Source organism: Dendropsophus ebraccatus, chromosome 10 (assembly GCF_027789765.1).
Source record: "Dendropsophus ebraccatus isolate aDenEbr1 chromosome 10, aDenEbr1.pat, whole genome shotgun sequence".
NCBI lineage: Eukaryota > Metazoa > Chordata > Amphibia > Anura > Hylidae > Dendropsophus > Dendropsophus ebraccatus.
This window is the reverse complement of record NC_091463.1, coordinates 25,249,250-25,271,966: the sequence shown is the minus strand read 5'-3', so window position 1 is coordinate 25,271,966 and position 22,717 is coordinate 25,249,250. Positions and strand designations below refer to the sequence as shown.

Sequence of the window (22,717 nt, the reverse complement as noted above, 5' to 3'; positions counted from 1 at the left end):
ATTGGTTGCAATTTTTGGTGATTTGTTTTGGACTCGTTTAGTTCCTGCTTCTGGGCAGCCCAAATGGAAGCAGTGATGCTGTATGTATTGCTGCTTTCCCTTACTTGTCTTATCAGTTTTTCATGTGACATAAATGGAAACCAAAGGACACTAGTTTGCATCAGTCTCCACCACAAGTTAATAGGTAACAGACCGAACAACTAAGAAAACAGACATATATTTGTGTTTAGTTTTTCAGTCAGTTGCAGAACATTGAGAAAGGCGCAAGGAGACACGAAGGATAGAGGTGGGAACCGCAAATCATTGAGTGCCAGTCTATATGTCACATATCCACTGTGCTCAACATCAAGAAAGACAACACAAGAGAAAGCCAGGCACCATAAATCATTGAGTGCCAGTCTATATGTCACATATCCACTGTGCTCAACATCAAGAAAGACAACACAAGAGAAAGGTGGGAACCACAAATAATAGGCGTGCCAGTCCATGTCACCATGCTCCATATCAAGTTAGACAACACAACAGGAAGCGGGTGTCACAAATTATAGGACTAGGCCACACATCTTAATCAGTTGAGGAGCATCTAAGCCAAACCTTGCAAAAGAGCCACCCGTTGCAACTTCATGTCTATTCCAAAACATTTCAAAACAAAGTCTAAGAGTACGTAGAGAGATTTTTTTCTTCAATGCAACCAGGAGAATTAAATTGCAATAACAGGTTCCCTTTAATATCATAGTAGTGTGTTATATATTTCTTCATGATTACAAAAAGGCCTATGGACACATTTGTAGCGTGTACCAGAAGGTTTCGGAACATACATGCCGAACGTGGAAAAAAAAACTAGATGCAAAAAGAGTCTTACGTTTATGTATCAAAGGAAGATATACCCTTTAAAAGCCACTTATCCAGAAGTTCCGCTGATACTTTATATCCTAGACTATTGGAAGTTGACTATGTAATTAACAAAAAGACAGTGTATGCTTCTCGGAAAGATGTTGACTTCTCTAAAGAGGAGCTATAATTTTCTTATTTCTAAATTTCGTTTTGGAGCAATGGGATCCCCAACTATGGGATGTGGTGCTTCTCATTCACTAAAAGGATTAAAAAAAAAAGGATGAAAAGGAGCTTTTCTTCCAGGAAATTACATCTGTGGTTATAATCAGTAAATACCATAACTTAGGTGATTGATCCAGGGAATTAACTCAATTGCCATATACAGAATCAGAAGAATCCCGTCCCTCCCGGGAGCTGGTTGGCAGCTGGTCTGCTTCATATTTCTCTTATTTTCCTCTAGATTGCTACAGCCAAATTTATGAAGCTGATGGATTTTAAGTATGAAATAGACATTTGATAGTTAGTCTCATTCTCAAGATCATCTTTTACATAAAGATAACGGGGTAATTTATCAATCATCTTATTATACCTCCAGAGCATAAAGTGGATCCTACAAATTAGATATTTATTTCTAACAGGTATTGAGGCCTTCCAATGTCAGGAAAAAGAAGGATTGGTCTTGTTGGACTTTAATTGACTGATCTCTTTGTTCTCAGGGAGATAAGCTGCCACAAAAGTCTATCATGCCCTATTCCACCAACAGATCTGATGACAGATTATCTGCCAAAGATTTGAAGCCAAACCCAGGAACAGACTATAAACAGAGATCAGGTCATAAAGGAAAGACTGGATTTCTCCTCTTTTCAAATCCACTCCTGGGTTTGGCTTCAAATCTTTGGCAGATAATCTGTCGTCAGATCTGTTGGTGGAATAGGGTCCATTTACACAGAAAGATAAACTGACAGATTATATCTGCCAAAGATTTGAAGCCAAAGCCAGAAACAGACTATAAACAGAGATCAGGTCATAAAGGAAAGCCTGAGATTTCTCCTCTTTTCAGATCCATTCCTGGCTTTGGCTTCAAATCTTTGGCAGATAATCTTTCTGTGTAAATGGACCCTTAACAGAGGCTTATCCACTCTTCTTAATGAGAACACATGCCGTGCTGAGGGTGGACATGTGGGGGGATCAGGAGAAATAGCTGTTTGGCCAGTGGTTCCCATATGTGTAGACCAGCTTTATACAGACCACCTAGAAGGTGGCTTACAAATTACTTACAACAGGATAAATGGATAGCCTATCCACAGGACGGGCACTGAACAGCTGATTGACAGGAGCCATGAGTGTCAGAACCCTGCTGATCAGCTGTTCGGTGCTTATGCTACAGGGAGAATGGAGCCGGATGCAGTTGGCTGTGTTCCTTGTGTGGTGGTGGCACCAGTCTACTGCAACCTCAGCTGCTTTTCAATTAAATAAGAGCTGAAGCTGCAGTACCCTGATGCCACCACTACACAGAGAACAGAAGCAACGGCTTTCAGCTCTGCTCTTACTGTAGTGTGGGCACCGAACAGCTGATCGGCAGGGAAGCTGGGTGTCAACACACCACCAATCAACTACTAAAAAGCCTATCCTGTGGATAGGCTATCCTTTGTTTTATCCTGAACAACCCTTTTAACCCACATTACTCTACTTATGGAACATTCTCTAACTGCTACTCTGACAACTGACAACCATATAGTGATGATCTCTTTAGTAAACATGTAGCTTACTAATCTTATAGTCTTCTCCATGCGACTGCAAAGTCTACCATCTCCATTTATTCCTTGCGTCGATCCTGGGCAACCACAGTCCTCTAATAATTTTTATTGTTGCACTGACCTTATGGGAACCAGGGGAAGGAGAAGAGGAAATCTATAGAATTGTATTTTCACACAATGTTGTCAAGGAGAGTTTGCTACATGACCAAAATGCTAAAAGGATCCTTTGCCGGAGTGATATTGTACTGTACCCAGTCATTACTTGATCTATTTCTTCCCCAATCTAATAATGAGATGCTCCTTAAAACATCTCTGTTAGTGAGAACCATTTCCCCCTTAGAAGCTTTACGTAAATGATGAGCTGAACACCCGGCAATATAATGATATTTCAGCAAACAATCAGCTTCAGCAATAATTGATGCAGTAGGGGGTTGATGAAATTAGGATCTAGCACTTCCTGGAATGGCCTGCGGGCCCCGGGATGTTTCACTACATGCTAATTGCTTCTAATATCACCAAATAGATTTATGCCAGCAATAGGCATTTGTATGGAATAAAGACTGGGGAGGTAAAAACTAAGTATGTTCCCAATTTACCTAACCTCCTGCGGGACTTCCCCTCCAGAGTAATGACATTTCAAGCTGCTTTTTTTCACTGCAGTCTTTTTCAACAAGGAAGATAGATTTCCTAACAAACATCTGACCATCTGGCTTCCATAGTCAATGCTGAAATGGATGAGGTTGGCTGAGAGCTCACCTTTGTTCTATTGAGTATGCATGCATCATGACATGTAGAGGATCTATCTATCGTTTGTTTTATCGACTAATAACTAATATCAATCATCGTTATATCAATATTATCTATCTATCTATCTATCTATCTATCTATCTATCTATCTATCTTTCTCTCTCCAGTCTATCATCTATCTCCTATCTATCTATCTATCTATCTATCTATCTATCTATCTATCTATCTATCTTCTATCTATCTATCTATCTATCTATCTATCTATCTATCTATCTATCTATCTCCTATCTATCTCTATCTATCTATCTATCTATCTATCTATCTATCTATCTATCTCCTATCTATCTATCTATCTATCTATCTTCTATCTATCTATCTATCTATCTATCTATCTATCTATCTATCTATCTATCTATCTATGTGTGTTATTTCAGCAGCACTGCCAGTAGTGTGAACGGGTGCCTGTTGTAGTCCCAACCACGGACTTCCTAATATATCTGAAGTAGATTCAATGGCACTCCCAAATAGATGCAAAAATCAGTGTTTATTCCAGTGTTCAAAAATAAGTTGTCACAGCACAGCAATAGGCAACGTTTCTGTGGCCTCACGCCACCATTTTCAAGCCACCATTATCTATCTATCTATCTATCTATCTATCTATCTATCTATCTATCTATCTATCTACAAAACGAAAGTCCCAAGCACTCCAGCATAAGTGAAAGAAAGTAGTGGTTTATTGCAAAGTGCAAAAAAATACAAAGATGCAACGTTTCAGTTCCCTCTCAGAACCGTTCTCAAGCATGCTACATTGATCATCAGTTGATCTAATATTGGGCATGCATAAAATGAGCCTGGATCTGCAAGATCTATCTATCTATCTATCTATCTATCTATCTATCTATCTATCTATCTATCCATCATTGAACCTAGCTTCTTTGTACCCCAGTATCAGGTACACAGAAAAGAAATGGATTCATTGGTAAAATGCATTGTATATTTATTCCCTTTTATCACTCCAATATATCCTATGTATGCTGTACAATAATTTAGGCATCACAAGCTTTTTCATAGTTGTAGGGTATTGTTCAACATAAAAAATTACCCAAAAAAATAGACACCAAAAAAAGAAAAACACACATACAAAAAAAAAAAAAAAAAAAAAAAAAAAAAAAGACACAACATTACTGTACAGTGGAACCATGGCTGAGGCTTTGGTAATGTAAGTTTGAAGTTTATATAGCATCTGTGTCAGGTTAATTTCCCCCCTCGCACTCAATATTCCTTAAATATACTAATAAATGGTGTGGGTGTACATGGTAGGAAACACAGTAAGCTTTTTCCATGAGTAACTTTCTATATAAATATCTGTGTGGTACAGACATAGCATTCCTCATCGTAACTACATGTCCACCTACACAACACACTAGAGTTTTATTTCAGCAAGTGGCATGGCTTTTTACACAAGAGAGTGCCAAAGATAGTTAGCAAGTGACAGAAATTCTAAGTATATTAAGTCAACATGGTAGCACTGGAAACCTCTGCACTAGATGGAAAGCAGCTGCTGCCTGACATTGATCTCTAAGAATTCATCAAATTTTAATATTCAGCCTTGTATTTCCCGGCAGGCGTGACGTCCAATATTCTTAATTCACTGCAGACATAACTAGTCTCTGAGAAGGTGCGAATGATGTGTAAAAAAAGTTACTGAAGAATGCGTGCAGACTCCCAAAACCAAAGGGTAGGGAAGCATCATTTCCTTTTTTCCGAACCATTTTCCATCTGTGCAGTGCGTTAGCATTAACTGTGGTTTACCAAGAAATCTGCCTTTTAAAGCAGAAAGGAATTGGATAAAAAGTGACCACATCAGCAGTAAAAGGAGAACATTTTTTTTTAACTTTTTAAATTATGTTAACAAATTAGTAGAAACGTCCCCATCCTAATCTGTTAAGGATCTAGACGTTTAAAGCATAATGATAAGCGCTAACTACTTTATGTGTATGGAACTGTCACAGCGCCGGGGAAGGTCGTAAATAAACTTTTATGGTTGGTTCTTTGGCTCCTCGGTACAAAGTAATGAAACAGTCACTGTAGGGTAATAAATAAAACCCATCAAAGTTCAGAAACAGTACATGTTGTAAATGGATAGAACATCCATTAATACAAGTGTTAGGAAAGGCTAACAATATTAGGGGAAATACAACATGTGACAGTCACAGTTAGGGGCCACTTCTGTTATCTATTCTATGAACTAATGAGCCACAATCATTTACAATGTTGTAAACATATCATAGCACATAGAGGGTATTACCAAGCTAGAAAGCCAATGATAAATGAATAGAGATGAGCGTACCTGGAGCATGCTCGAGTCGATCCGAACCCGAACTTTTGGCATTTGATTAGCGGGGGCTGCTGAAATTGGATAAAGCCCTAAGGCTATGTGGAAAACATGGATATAGTCATTGGCTGTATCCATGTTTTCCAGACAGCCTTAGAGCTTTATCCGAGTTCAGCAGCCCCAGCTAATCAAATACCGAACGTTCGGGTTTGAATCGACTCGAACCCAAACCCGGTTCGCTCATCTCTATTAATGAAATGTGCATGTTTTAAAGAAGTACTCCAGAGAAAAAAAAGTTTTAACTTAACTGATGTCAAAAAGTTTACAAATGGCAAATTCTTTCTTTCTCCTTTTTTTTTTTTTTTATTTTCAAGTATATCCTGCATGAAGTGGTGTATTCTTTCCAGTCTCATATGCTGCTCTTTTCTGCCACTTCTGTCCATGTCAGGAACTGTCCAGAGCAGTAGCAAATTCCCATAGAAAACCGCTCCTGCTTTGGACATTTCATGTCACGGTCAGGGGTGGCAGCAGGGAGCACTGTGTCAGACTGGAACCACTTCATGCAGGACCTACAACAGCTGATAAAGTCTCAAAAACTTTCTGACACCTATTGATTTGGGAGGGAAAAAAAAAAATCTCTAAAATGCTCCTTTAAGTTTTTATTGGTGGAGTTAAGCCACAGAGACAGCAGCACTCTACTTGGCGCCATGCACCTTTGTTTCTACTGAGTTTAGTTGACTCACAAAGTCAACTAAACAGTGAATAGATACATTTTCTGCTTTCCGTAGCGAGATGAACAGAAAGAAATGGGCACTTGGGGTCAGCTAGGCATCCATAGACTATAATTTAGTGTGACTTTTATGATCAGTTGGCCGAGGAGTGTAGCATGTGGCTGCCTCACCCGGCCATAACTTATGATCCCAGCAGGACTCAGAACTGAAACCCGATGTGATCTAAACTTTTGACGTGTTTAAACTATGTTCTCACAATGGTAGGGGAGCTGTCTCAGAGCTATGTTTGCTGCATCTGGGAGCTGATTGGTTCCCTTTCCCTATAAGCTATATGCTGAAAGTTTATATCAATGACAAAACCACCTTAAGATATTCAAAATTTTGTAAATTGAAGGATGTAGTCAGGATAAACTCTCAATAGGTCCTATAAGTCATATATTTGGGGGTAGAAGGTTAGTCTATTGGATCACTGGCCCATTGGATACATTTTTAATATTTTTTAATATTTCAATTGGATATAATTTTTTTTATATATATTGAGATATGTACTGGATATTATATTTTCATTAAAGCATTAAAGAGGTTGCTCAGGAAAAAATGACTTTCCTCTATCCACAGGATAAAGGAAAATTAGGAGGTCACGAGGGGTCTGATCTTTGTAGACCCCACTGATCTCCGTATCGGGGCCTGCCAGCTCTATTATGAATAGAGCGACAGGTCTGGCACTCGACCCGCAGCTCTATTTATTTCTATGAAACAATGGAAAGAGTACACTGGAAGAGCGCTCTTTCCATCGGCCCCTTAGCAATAAATAGAGCCACGAGTCGCGTGCCGGACCCTCGGCTTTATTCAAAAACAGGGGGGCCTGATGCAGAGATTGCTGAGGGGTACAGAGGTCGGACTCCCCGTGACCTCCTACTTTTTCACTATCCTATGGATAGGGGGAAAGTATTTTTTTTCCTGGACAATCTCTTTAAGGTCACATGTCTGGTTGTGATGAGTATACCGAAAACATTGATTTCAGAAGGTACATAAAATAGCATTGTACAAAAAGCCATATCCATGTTGTATTAGTCTTTGTTGGATAGAGTTTAAAGGCATTGTAATATGGAAGGATTATGAAGGCTTATATACCTTAAATGTTTGTGACAATTGTGCCCTTAGTGGCTAAAAACTACATCTGTAACCCATTACAACCAGTGTAACAAGTACGAGAGGGGGGGGTACTTCATGAATACAATGCCCAGTAACGTAAGACAGACAGGTTTGCTGCCAGAGTTGTTTAACCTTGTGTATTCTACCTCCCAACCCTCAGGCAGTACACTCTCTAACAAGAGCGTGTGTCTTTATATTGCTGTGCGCTATGAGTATTGTGTAGCACCTCTTGGCAGAAGCAGACAAAATATGTTGTTATTCTTAGAAATTTGAGCGTGTGCTGGGAATACCAGACCCTGGCTCCTTGCTTCTGTCTTACTGAATGTCTTGAATAGGATTACCAGTTCTTTTTGATGATAAATATTCTCTTTGCGGATTGCATTGGAAGATATAGTGCTGAACCTAAAGTTTTATAGTGAAGATCCCGTAAACTTGATACCGCTTAGTGGAATGTGAATGTCCACTTTGAGTATTTCGATATTTTGAGTATTAACATTTTCTAGTTAGATCTACTTTTTTTTTTTATTTCTATTTATTTCATTTAGATGGCAACTATCTTGTTTTTGAGACCCTTGACAATAATCTTATTGGGTTGAAATGTTATGTACTTGGCCGCACAATAAATTTTTGAAGACTTTTAAGCTTTTTGGAGTCTTTCTTGGTCTTAGCACTTGGACCCATACCAATCATTAAACAAATGCTTGCCCCATATCTTATCGACTCTCATTGGATTACCTCATGCTGTGTAGGGATTTACCAAAAGCCTATGTGATTTTCTTTAAAGGGAACCTATCCCCCCCCCCCCCCCCCCGTGCCGGGGAAGGCCTATGGCTTTATTCATATTTATTCCAGGCGGCTTTAGGGCTTCATCCAACTACTTCAACCTTCGGTCTTCAAATGCCTAACGATTGGATTGAGCATGTGAAAGTAGCAAAAAAGTTAACTAACCTGTCCCCCATAGTGCCATTGCCAGGGTCCCATATGCCACCGCTGGACGTCAATTTCTGCAGGAAACCGGGTACATCACATACCCGGCTTCTTCAGTAGCAATGTCCCAACGCGGCTGACTGATTATCCACTCAGCCAATCAGTGACTTGGGTGGTGTTGCGCCCCAGTCACTGATTGGCTGAGCGGTCAATCACCCAGCCGAGGTCATGACGTTGCAGCTTGTTGGAAGCCCGGTGCACGCTGCAGAGATGAGTCCGATGCCCATAGAAAATAACGGCTCCATTTATTCTCTATGGGCAGCGGACTCATCTATGCAGTGAGCGTGCCGGGCTCGGGACCAGCTCCAGGAGCGGGACTTGGCGAGATGGGGTAAATATCTGGGGTTCTAGCGGGGGGTCAGGTGGCCTTCACCCCGGCATGGGGGGTGACAGGTTCCCTATAAAGCTGTAGACCCAGTGCCTGGCTTTACAATGAGAACCAATTGCAACCAAAGGACACAGTGCTCAGCTGAGTGCTAGCCCCTTTTGCTTAAACAGGAACTTTTTTTAAACAAATTGTGACATGCCATAAGACATATCAAAAATTTTGATTAGTCGGGGTTTGAGTGCTCAGACCCCATTCAATGGTTAGAACGAGTTGGGAGTGTGTTCACTTAGGGCCCATTTACACAGACGGATTATCGGCAACTTTTATTCTGCCAATAGTTGGTCCGTTTAAAAGTGACCGCGATCTGTGCCTCCCGCTTGTGGGTTGATCACATGTTTTGTGGTGTAAAGAAACTGTTAATGAGCACTGATCTCGCTGATCGGTGTTCATTTGCGGCTGTGGACGGCTGACAATTGCCCAGTGTATAAAGACCCTAAGGCTTGTTCACACACCAAGTGATGCCTGTTTTTATTTGCTACAAAATGAAGTCCATCTAATAAAAAGGGCCATCATTTCAATGGTGAGTGAACATAGTCTAAAGGCCCTACTACACGAAATGATTATATTGTGTAATAGAAGACAACCATCATCTGACATGCATGATGTCGGCTGATAGTTGCCTTTCAGTGTTTTTCAACTTGTTGAAAGACCAACGATCTAGATAGCAGACTGCCACTATCATCTATGGGATGCCAGGACGATCCATAGATCACCCGGGCAGCCCCCTTACAGCTCCCTGCGGTCCCCCAGCTCTTACCTGCTTACTGTCGGCGCATGTAATAGCACCAGCAGCAAGCAGGGAAAGAGGAGCAAGCGAGCGCTGACCTGACAGGCCGGCGCTGGCTTGCTCCTCTGAATTGTCCCCTGTAATAGGGGCTTAAGTGTGTTCTCTCCCAGTTCTGTGTAACCTGACCAAAATGGACTAATTTAAGTCTGAGTGAGGTTAGAGTGAGGTTAGAAGCACTCATCCAAGTACTTGTACCCCACTTGTTTTAGTGATTGGTCAGGATCCGAATACTCAGATTGACTGAAAGTTTTGTAGGTAGGAAGGTCGGTGGTGCATGAGGAGGGGAGATCAAGAGAAATGTGTAGATGAAAAGCTCATTTGCATCAATATACAGCAAGTTGGCTAGCTGATGAAGGCCATGTTTGGCCGAAACGTTTACTTGCTGTATATCGATACATACTTAGCTCATGATTACGACAGAATGAAAGTTATGATAGGTTCCTTTTAAATATATACTAGGAAATGAATTAAGTCCTGAAAAGGCCATGATGATCAACAGTAAATTTTTTTACAATATTTTCTTAGAATTACAAATTCACAATTCTAAACACAGCCCGGATGTAATGTTGAGTATTTAGCTTAGAATTAATAATAGATGTATATTTAGCTGACTTTCTACCATATGTAGCTTAACAGATATCTATGCAAATTTGTACTCGCTCATGTGGCAGATGTATCCCACCCTCGCTATTTGATTATCCATATTTCGAAGTAAATGAGATTTGGCATAGTTTTGCTTTGAAATGGTTCTAAAAACATATCTGGAGAAATTACGCCCTAGCTTGGAATGCAATGATAATTTATGTAACTAAGAATTTCAATTAAATTTGACTGCGCATTGACAATTTATTCACCATAGGCAGCAAAACAGCTTGTTACTACTAATAATTTTCATGAAACAGATAAGTCTTTACTGTGGGGATTGATGGTCTAAATCTTCCTCTTAAAGTCAAGGTTAGAACTTTCCAATGTTCGATAAGGAGAGGATTTTCTGACAGTTACTATTGTTCACCATTATTTATTAGGATGGTCATTTATTTCCTTTCTATGAAAACTGGACCCACCTCTGGCTGTGAAAATAACAAGCAAGTTAACTCTACCGTCCCCCGTGCCTGGTAGTGCCGCTGCCATGTTCCGTTCGCCACAGCCAGGGTCCGGCAGCTCTGCTAGCTGCAACGTTATGACCACGGCTGGGTGATTGCCCGCTAGGTCAATAGGTGACTGGGGCGGGACATCACCCAAGTCACTAATTGGCTGAGTGGACAATCGCTCAGCCGCGCTGTGACATTGCTGCTGAAGGAGCCGGGTACGTGATGTACCCGGTTTCCTGCAGAAATTGATGTCCAGCGGTAGCAAATGGGACCCTGGCAGTGGCACTATGAGGGACAGGTTAATGAACTTGTTTGCTACTTTCACATGCTCAAGTCCAATCGTTTGAATACCGGTGGTTGAAGTACAGTAGTTGGAGGAAGCCCTAAAGCCGCCTGGAATGAATATGAATAAAGCCATAGGCCATAGGCTGTATCAGTGTTTTCCCAGACTCCTTAGTGCTTCATCCAATGTCTTCAGCCACCGGTATTCAAAAGACGAATGATCAGCATAGTAAAGTTGCGCTCATTTCTAGCCATCAATCGCTGACAACCAAGGTGCCAACACTTTGCACACCCACTGCTAGCCCGCACTACACAGAGAATGGGGCTGAACACAGTTGGCCAGGTGTCAGCTTCTCCCCGATTAGCAATTGATGGCCTATGCTAAGAACAGGCCATCAATCATATTAAGTTGGAAAACCCCTTTAATAAATGTAGACATTTCTTAGTTATATTTGTTAACAGCCCTTCTTTTATGGCCAATATAGACCCCCGCATGTTAGCTGAGAGACAACCACTGTAGGAACTGTTATGGAAGCCCTACTGTTTGACCTACATCTTTTCCCAAAACAAATCTCAGGAGTTGGTGACTGTAAACCTAGTTCTATGGGATAAACTTTTGCAAATACTCATCTAGAAGGGAGAAAAATATATCATGGCAACCAAAACTAAAGTCTCCTCCAAAAGGAAGAGTCACCTATCTGTGGACAGCTAATTTGAAGGGTTCTTGCCCACCACCAGTACCATGTTTCGTATTGTTGAGGGTCAAGAACCCCAATATGGCTGTCTAATGATGGGTGACTTTTCATTTTGAGAGAGAGCCACCTTTAGCCTAATGCCAACATTTTTATTGTGGCATGGGCCGGTATATGCACAAAACAGAAAACCCAGACTTTATATTTAGAATGTTTTACAGTGACAGATCTGTGTAAAGAACCTTACACTCATTTTTCTTTTTAAGTACCACCTTTCAAGGGCATGTAATTTTTCCTTGCACTTTGAACATGATAAGTATGATTGGTATGTGGAAGCAATGTAATATAAAATTGAAATACTATATTGGAGCTAGATATGTCTTCATGCACCCACCATACTGCAATACATTTAAGTATGGCAGACTTACAATGCTGGAACATTCACGCGGAGGAAAGCGTGGGATCACTCGACATGCTTTCACCATTTATTCCTGAACGCTGAACCTGTATTTGAGAGTATGTCAGGAATGTGGCTTTTGTTTGGTCAGTCCTTATCGGCATCTTGTCTGTCATCCTATTTACTCAAAAATTTTTATTTAATACATAGGGATTTTCTGTATAAAATGGATAGTACTGACTATGTATGAACATGAGGCGAGAGAGTATTTCTTTGTTATGTTGTATATAGTTACTATATTCCAAAACGCTTATTTCTATTATACGTGGAATCCATTTGCTTCACAAGTTAGGGCCTCCACTAAACAAGCTTATGGTATAAGACAAAGCTGGAACTACAAGGGTGTGTTCACATGATTAAAAGAAGTGTTTAATTTTATTTTTTTTTATTTCCATGGGAACAGGGAAAACACGCTGACGTCACTTTTTTTCAGGTTTAGCCATTGAAGTAAAAAAAAACAAAACATAGAAGATTGTGGGCAGACTTGGTCCGTCTAGTCCAACCTTTTAGTAGTTCCTTCCTTATTATCTTAGGATAAATATATGTTAATCCCAGGCAGGTTTAATCATAGGGAGCCCTGTCACAGACCGGAATCCGGGATCTTCAATCTTGTATACATAATACTGAATCCCTTAAAAATGTTCCTTTGTCTTGTACTAGGACTTGGGCCCTATAAATTTTCCCTATGACACCTAACAGAACTGCAATACTGCTGTACATAAGGAGCCATTAACAGATCTTATATTAGGACCAAGAAGCTTCTAGAGTCTTATAAATACAAAACACTTGGCTAACTTTGGCAGCTCCCATACAATAAATGGAGCTGCAGTATGTACGCGTGTGCACTGCTTTATTTAGATGGGAAGATGGGTAATCCTATTCTCAAGACTTCATCATGTCCAACTCATGGGATCCCCCCCCCCGATCATAGATATTTACCATATGTAATAACTTTTTATACGTCACAAGGCAGTGTTTGTTTGTTTTTTCTCCTTTTTTTTTTGTAGCTGTTCTTTTTCTCCTTTTCTGATCCTGGATAACCCCTTTTAGTCTTATAGTTTGTTTAGGCTACTACATATGCAGGGAGATACCAAACTCAAAATGGCCTAAGGAAATTTCGCTGTTGCGTTGGAAAATATCCAAATTTCTTATAGCAAAAAGAAATAGTGGACACACACTGCAGCAATGGGACTGCTGGCATGCAGATAAGGTCTCAGGATAGTAAGACGTCTTACTAACCACAGGTGGACTTCCCACCCTGTATAGAAAGACAAACACTGTCACTTTATTCATTGTTCTCGGCCACCCACTGAGCTGTCACTTGCAGACAGTATCAGTGAGAACCTGCTCCTTACAGTTGTCTAAACTCCTAATCTTCTGGCTTAGTATGTTTCTAAGTAGGGCCACAAATGAATGTTAAAATTGGAAGCATAATATCACCAAGCCATCATGGTATTATTCTGAGTTTTGGGTAGGTGTCTAAAACCTAGTTTTCATCTGTCGATTTACTCTCCACTATTCAGGCTATGTGAGGCATTTTTATTCTGGGACTTCTGCAACTTCAAAGTCAAATGTGAGCAATAGTTAGGGACATGGCTGCATACCAAGGACTGTCCTAGGCAGATAGACCATTCCATAAGGCACCACGTGTATAACATGTATAGGAAGACGTCCATAATTGTGTATCTAAACACTCTATTTATGGCTGATTGGACTTAACTTATTAACTCCAGAATCTAAAGTGTTGACAAATAACACTAAGGAATGGCTGTTGACCTTCAAAAAGTTATTTCAACTTTTTCTTTAAATAGTTCATCCACATTTGAGCACTGTTTCAGTGTATAAAGATATTTATCATAGGGAGCATTAAGAGTACAGTTCTGGACTATAACAGACCGACCATATTTAACTCTGGATCAGTATAAGAATATGGAAGGAACCAATAACCAGAGATCTTGCCTAGCATCTAGTTGAGGAACCTATTTGTGTACTCATTTGCAATGGAATGGAATGGAATTATTACAAATAATGTACTGGCAAGGGCCTTACTGACTTCAATGGCCTGAACTTATTCAGCTATTCACTATATTTTGGTCACAAAGAAATACATGTATTTCCTGGGACACAAAATTGTAGCAGACTAAACTTGAGTTTTGGAAATGACCCAAATATAGTTACTTGTTGACTTTGTTCAAGTAATTAAATCAATGGGCTCGTGCCAACTTGTACAAGTATGTATAGCAGGGATGTATTGTTAAAATTTTGATGTGAACTAAGTCTGCCTGTTGCAAGGGGATTGCCAAGAATCTACTCTTCCTTTGCCAGGATATTTAGATATAGGACTGGTGGACTAAATCTTTGTCCCAGGTACAGTAGGATACTTGTATACCCCTATCATACATTAGGAATGGAAAACCTTCTGCCTTCCAGCTGTTGTAAAACTACAATTCCCATCATGCTGTGCAGCCCAAACTGGACTGTCCATTAGGAATTGTAGTTTTACAACAGCTAGAGAGTAGAGGTGAAAGAACTGGGCCATGGTTCGGGTTCGTACGAACCGGAACCATCGGAATTTGAATCTCGCTGTCTTCCCATTCTGAATGTGGAGATAGCTTTAGTCTCACCTGGAAAACGGGGTTACAGCCTATGATCAAGGCTTTATTCCTGATTTCCAGGAGGGACTCGTCCCATCTCCACCTTCCCCATGGAATGGAAAGACAGAGGGATTCAAATGCTGATGGTTCAAACCTGAAACTTGGCCAGGTTTACTCATCTCTACTAGAGAACCACAGGTTCCCTGTCTCTGCGTCTGGTCATATCATACAAGTGCCCCCTATCCCTCAGCAATCTCAGATTTGCCCCTCTTTCTCTTATAAACACAATAGTACCCCCCCTGTAGTATTTTAATCCCAGTACTCCTCCTTGTAGTCACAGCAGTGCCTACACCACCTTGAAATTCTAGTAGTACTTCCACTTTCCTAACCAGTAATGGCAACAGTTTTTCTTTCCCTCTAAAAGTGTGATGCCCCCCATGTTTCCACAATGTTCCCCCTTAGAGTATTTCCCTTTTAGCAGAGCTTTTAAAATGTACAGTACATGCTCTACGTGTCTACTGGAAAATCCCTTCTTTTACATAAGATCTGTCTTGTTTCTCAGTCTAGAGAATAGTTTTCAGTGAAAGCAGGCGCATATTTTTTGGCATAGTAGACTAATAAAGTAAAAAAATAAAAAAATAAATAAAAATCTGTTAAATCAAGTAGTGATGCCCATCTGGCTTGTAACAATGTGGGCATCTCCATGTTGGGCATGCTTTCTGCTTACTGCATGGGAAATAAGGAACATTCCTGGAAGGTGCAGCTAGGCCAAAGACACCACACCCCCGGAGATCTGCGCTCCCTTCCAAGTCTCTAGGCTTCTTCTATGAAATGACTCTTTCCAATTTTCGCTGCTCCCAGTGGCAGATACATCTTTTATACAATTCCCATTCACAGTTTATTCCTTTTTTCCAGAAGTTCATTCTTCTTTCAAGTAGATGTCAGAAATGGTTATTTCAGGTTGTACAGAAATACATTATCCCGGCAAATGACTCTACAGAAACGTTTAATGTCATTCTCCTTGAATGCTGAACGTATACACACTTGTCCTCCGCGTCTAAGAGATTTCTGACAAATTTAGCGTAGAGAAATATGATATATAAAGGATCATTAGGCGTCTATAGCCGCCTGCTACTGTATTCTCTAGTCTTACAAAACAAGCTCTTAAAAGAAGGGCGGATCAGCTGTTCAAACAAAGTTAGTTCTGCTTTTCATGCCTTAGGGATACAACTTGCAGACACTTGCGGGACTAACCTAATTCTTATGCAATGTTCTCTAGGTTTGCAATAAAGTGGATGAGCATGTTGGGAGAGTGATGAAAGGAATAATACAAAGTGTTAATAGGTTGTTAAGATTTCTTTTTTTTATTTTTATTTTAGTGGCTACACCTTGCAAATAATCCTTTGCCTTAGGGCCAGTTCACACGGTATAAAACTGGCGGAATTCCACGGTGGGACTCTCCGCCACGGAATCCCGTCAACCATCATATCATACTGGCAGTCTATGGGAGAGATTGCGCGCCTCCTCTCTCCATGCGGAAGAATTGTCATGTTAATTCTTCCGAGCGGAGAGGAGGTGCGCGGGCCCTCCCATAGACTGCCAGTATGACACAGTAGGGATTCCGCGGAATTCCACCAGTTTAACTCTGTGTGAACTGGCCCTTATAGTAATCACATGCTGTGGCTGTACTTTGACTTAAAATGCAAACAAACAAAAAAACATGTCATAGTATTGATCGTTGGAGGTTCAGATGCTTAGACCTCCATCGGTTGTAAGAATAAGGATCCTATTACACGGAGTGATAATCGGTCGAATAATCGCTCCATAATAGAGAGAACGATCAGCCAATGGAACATTTATCGGCTGATCGTTTCTTAAGGCCTTGATCTTAAATGATTGGCCACCGACTGTGCATCGCTATTTGTAATAGCGATTTGCGGATATGGCTGCCGATTCAACAGTTTACCATACCTGTCCACATTCATGGTCTTCTCCTGCGCTCTGCTTCCTTCCCAGTCCCAAGCTTCAGAGCCGCCTGTTTGAGCTGACAGGCCACTCAGCCAATAACTGGCCATGGTGGACCTGGCGTGTGTTTGGCTGAGTAGTCTGCCAGCTCGGACAGGCCAATCTGAAGCTGCAGCACGTAGGATCGGGGAGAACAGGAGAATACCGTAAACATGGTCAGGTAATGTAAACTGTTTGGGCAAAGGCTGCACGGACATCACTAATGACATCTGTGCGGTCCTTGCTAAATGATTATTGGACTGTGTAATAGGTCCAGTAAACGAACTCCGATCTAGCAGATAAGCACTAGTTTACAGTATTGATAATGTAATAGGACCCTAAAGGGGGAAGGGGGGGACGGGACTGCTCAGCCAAGAACTTCTTTTTCTCTCTACTCTGTGCACATAAAAGGAGACAATTCAACAGTCTTTGTATAGAAATCCATCAGAACTAAAAAAAATTGTGTTGGTAATAATAAGAAACCAATATTGTAAACATTATAGACAATGGTCAATAGAAAGCTCAAGTAGTTTATTGCTTCAGATGCCAAAGTTTACTCTACTAAATCCTAATACATTTGTATTCATGTTACACCCCCTAGCAACCTCTGCTTGCACAGGTGAAATGGAAATAAACTATTTATGTAACACAGGAATTCCTTGTTTTTTCGTGTCATCAAAATAACCAGTTCAAGGAAAAAGCCCCTAAAACTTTTGAAACATAGACAAGAATTGCTCTTATGTTCCTGTATTGTATATCCAAGGAGAACACCTGGCACTAAACACAAACTATGATGTTCTTACTAAAAAAAAAAAAGTTCCTCTTGCATCAACATAAGATTCCAAAATCTTTGCAGTTATATTGATTTCTGTACTTTTCCCAATGCATGAGATGGATCATAATCCAAATAATGGCACCAAGGAATAGAGATGAGCGCAAGTCAAGCATGCTCGAGTCCGAAGGGTTGGTATTTGGTTGAAGAAGCTGGATGGAGCCCTAGGGAGTCTGGGAGTTTTGCTCATCTCTATAATCTAGATACTGTCTGGATAAGAGTTCTTTATTCTAAGGAAATCCATTGGGTCAATGTATAACACTTTGCTCAACGATTCATGAATCTTTATCAAATGTTGACAACCCGCTCTAACAAATCAGACTCGATTGACCCAAATGCTTACAGATACTTTCTCAAGGCTAAGAAATACATGGCCGCTGTCTTCCAGAAACAGTACCTCTTTTGTCCTCAGTTTGGGTTTGGGTTTTCAGCTCAGTTCCATTGAAGTGAATGGAGGTGAATTGTAATACCACACACAACCTGAGGACAGAAGTGGTGCTGTTTTTTTCCTGGATAACCCTTTTAATATTTACATTATTTCCAATACAAGATTTACACCCCATATTGGGACTATATTGCAGACAGATGACTATCTGTTACCATAATCACTATAGGAGCTGGACTCAGGCTGGAATTCGGATTGCCTTAGCCCTGTATCTATATATCTAGACCAAGTCGAAATGGCTTGCTGGTTCCCCCCTTTGCTGCTTCCCCTACCTACACCCCCAACTTATATGTGAACATTGATGTTGAACAAGTCCCCCTGATTGTACAATGTCTTTTAATTTATAGGGTACTTCTTTATGACTCTCCCTTGATGTCCTGGGGATAGTCACATTATCTGGACTACTGGGTATAGACTTTGAATAGTTGGATTAGTAACGGTATGATATAGAAACCAATTTGTCTTCTAGTCCCTCCTTTCCTAGGATGTATTGATACCTCATACTATAGGTGTTGAATAATATGGGTTATAGTAATCTCCTAGTAATCTCCCCCAATAGAAGCCATGATATATACTGTTCTTATTGAAATGTTTCCTTGTGTATTACTCTCAGGATTTGATATAGCTCTGAAATTTTTGAACTGAAAAAGTCAAAAGCTGACCAATTGGTTTGCCTTACAATAAAAAAACTTACAAAAAAAAACCTAATTGAAGTGCCATTGATTTTCTGTCAGTAGGTATAGACCATCATTGGTTTCAATATATTTCCCCATATGTGGCTCTCCAGTAAAACTATATTAAACACTAATGTTGCAACAGCTGGAGAGCCACAGGTCGAAGACCAATCCCATACCAATCCCACTATAAAACTCCTTCTAAAGAAGTTCTCTCAGCATTAACACCGATTCTGTTCATCCTTCATTTTATTCAAAGCAATAGATGATGTGACTACTCCCAAGTAACTTTGCCTTTTCTCCATTGTTGGGTTGGTGCTAGCCCGGCTTTGATCTGATCAGCCACATCTGACACTTTCTAATCACCACAATCAGTTCAATTGGGTTGTCAGGCAATACTTCCCTAGCAACCGGTCTGTTTCCCTTTACTTAGGTCTTTGTCTTCAGACAGTGATTTAAGGGCAGAGAAGGGGGGTTGGGGGTTTACAGGACCTATATGATAACTTTCTCTGTGTCTAATTGTCACATCAAGCAGGTTTTTGTAAAAAGATGAAGATGATGTCTTTACAATCGCTCAATTTGACAATCGCTCATTTTGCTATACCTTAAAGTGTCCTAGTCTCAAGTTTTTATCGGTCAAGATCTGGTGATTCAACTCCTATCGATAGTTAGATAGAGCCAAAAGTTATAGCTAAGCGCTTCTCTCCTCGATCTCCGCTAGCAACACTGAGCTGGGAGGTGAAGTGCTTAGCTTCTTATGGCTTTATCCAATGATCAGGGCGGATCCGAAAACCCAAACTCCGGCTGATCAAAACTTTTGACATGTGTGAGACTTATCAAAAGTTATAGGGACACCTTAATAGTCATTTCTAGGCTTTTCCTCACTTAAAGCAAAGAGTATGTCACCATTATCCTGTATCTGAACACCATGGGCATAATAGACTAAGGGTACGTTCACACTGAGCAAAATCGACGGAATTTCGCTGCAGAGCCCCCCGCTGTGGAATCCCCCCTGCCTCAGTGTCAAACAGTGTTTCTATGTGAGGGCTAGTGCGCCTCCACTCTCCACTTAAAGAATTGACATGTCAATTCTTTGAGTGGAGAGCTGAGGCGTGCGAGCCCTCCCATATACACACTGTTTGACGCTGAGGCAGGCGAGATTCCACAGTAGAGATCTCCGCTGCAAAATTCTATCGATTTTGCTCAGTGTGAACGTACCCTTACAGTTGCCTTCCAGAAACCTAGCACTTAAGTCCAGCGCTTTACACATACACATGCTGGATCATGCTATGACTAAAACTCGAAATATGTTGAGCTAAAACCCGAAATATGTTAGGATTCATTGTATATATGTGTTGTGTGTTTATGACATAATAAAAACAGGGTGATTGGAGACACCGGAGCTGATTTCTACTCTTTTATTTACCTGGTACACAGGACTCATCGCTTTAGCCTTGTGTCTAACTCCCCAGTCTAAGGCTAAGTGGAACCTATGACACCCAACAGGTCCCGCTAGCCTCCTTCTATCCACACCCCTGGCTTTCACATATTTCCAGATCAAATTTCTCTTAAAATCAATCATTCAGATTCAAGTTTAAAAGAACTTAACACCTGTTCAAAACTTTACAACAGGTCAACGTCTTTGTCATCCCCGGTAAGCAATAGAGCACAAGGCAGACAAAAGTTGCAACAAGATCCCCCCCCCCCCCTCATAACTCTAGTCACATGGCATGAAAGAAAGAGAAATGGTAAAGGATATTGAGTGGCATTCTAGCCCTGGAATGAGGGTCAGTGACCAGCCGGCTATTAACAGTAAGAGCAACACTGCAACTGTATAAGTCCGAGCGCTGGACCACAAGGAGAGCGTTCCAAAAATAAGTTTGAATGAGGGAAGTAGGAGTGATGTTCGGCGAGGTCTGCCCATTGTGCTCTGCTCCCTCCTGTCCTGCTGCTACAAGCACACTGCTGTATGTTTTCATTGAGCTTTATAGCTTCCACATGACACCCATGACTAAGTGACCCTATTCTGTACACTTTGTAGAAACTTTCTTTTGTGCAGTCATGAAGTTTATTCCAGGTCCTTAGCAGCGGGAGAGGAACACTGGTAACTAAGATAAGAGTTTCCCTCTTCTTTGAAACTACTTAATATACAGTAGCTGAACTTTTTTTTTTTTCTACCTGAGGAGATGTACCCTGGGGCTAGCTAGTAATTCTCACAGAACAAAGCATCAAACTACATTCTAAAGTGTCATATCAGTCAATGGAGATCAAGTACATGAGACAAGCAACCAGGGAAACATTCAAAGCATCAATCGACTTTCATGGGGTCGACATATTTGTTATTCGCAATAACGTGAAACACTTATTAGCCATATCCAGGAACCATTGAATCCTGGATTAAAAAGTACTGGGATGGAGTAAAGGGATTTTAGTTGGAAAATGTCATTCATGTAACACCCAATTATGCCAAAGCATTTAGCAACTTCTCTCCCCCAGTGAGAGTGATCTTTTTATCTAAATGCCAGCCTTGGAAGAGGCATTAGTGCCACCCTCCTGTTTCAGTCAAAGACTTTCTGCTGGGTATACAGCGAAGGAATAATGTTCTTCTCTCCAACCTTTAAGTCAAGCTGTTTTAATTAAACTTATTTCCCCCAGAATATAAGCGCACAGCGGACATGTCACAGGTAGGCATTATACAGCATCACAATAGAATAGAAAGTGTGAAAAAAAATTAAATAGAATATAATAAGATTGAATTTCCTATTGTTTATATATTTAAAAAAAAAAATCCTCTAATTGACCAAAAAAAAAAAAAAAAAGAACAAAATATACAATAAGGTATAAGATATAAGAAGTTTCAATTTCAAATAAAAAATATATATATTTTGGTTTAAATTGATTGATGTTTCAAAACGAAGGTAAGAGAAGAACAGTTTTCATTCAAACTCAAGCCGGTGGTGTGAATGATAGAAAGACTTACCTTATCCGCTGGAAGAGGTTAGGTCCTACAAGGAGTAGCCATTAGATGAACGCAGCGAGGGAGAAGCCCAGTTTATCTCCTACTGCTGTGATAAAAGTTTGGTACAGGAGTAAGGTGCTTGAATGAGTGAGATGCTTGGTAGGAAGAGGCTTGAGTGCTGAGCACATGCAGTCAGCTCAAGCTTTATATAGTTAGGCTGCCAGTCCTAGTGCGTCGTTCATTGCTTTGTAATGGGATGCCTTAAGGCAGGCTTTCCTTTCTTTATTAAAGGAACAGCTTCCAGTAGGAGCTGCTTAAGCCTTTCCAGTGTGGGACAGACATGCAAAAGGTATTTGCAGTTTACCATGTAAGGAGACAGCAAATGAAGTTTCATTTAAGAAATGCAAATGACTCAGCTGTGGAACGGTGACACGGGGGGAAGCGATACATTTCTTGATCAAATCTCTAAGGCATTCTGCATCTGTTAGAGTTTTAAGTGTGTTTTCTACAACACCCCCCCCCCCCCCTTTCCTTCCTTTGTTCCTATGATCATTGAGATATTCTATATGCTATAATTCTACCATGAAATTTATCTCCGGAAAAAAAGTTAAAGTCTTGGAACGTTTGGGGGTCATCGCTATGTTCTGTCTTTGTACCCATAATATAAAAAATTTGGGTATTATTAGGTAAAGTATATAGAAAGTTTGCTATAGGTATACTAGGAAAAATGATGTATACTAGTGAGAGAATGGTTAGATATAGTCCTGCTCCTCATATACATAGACAGGACAACGCATCCTGAGGCCAGGTTCACATTATGTAAAAAAAAACGGCCGTATTTTTTAACAACGGACGTCATTTGTGAAATAACGGCCATTGTTTGCACAACTGCGCACGTTGTTATGAAATATGGCCGTTGTTTTTATATAGTGTGAGGCCATGTTCACATGGCAGAAAAAGACCTGG

The 22,717-nt window shown here is 40.5% G+C and overlaps 1 protein-coding gene across 1 annotated transcript in view; it reads right to left on the bottom strand.

Annotated features, from left to right (window-relative positions):
- The window catches only part of TNC (tenascin C), an 86,695-nt gene extending 64,691 nt beyond the window's left edge, over nt 1–22,004 (bottom strand). The window contains exon 1 of the mRNA XM_069942969.1: nt 21,773–22,004. The gene's annotated coding sequence lies outside the window, so the exon portion shown is untranslated. The remainder of the gene's footprint in view (nt 1–21,772) is intronic.
- Nucleotides 22,005–22,717: the final 713 nt, after the last annotated feature.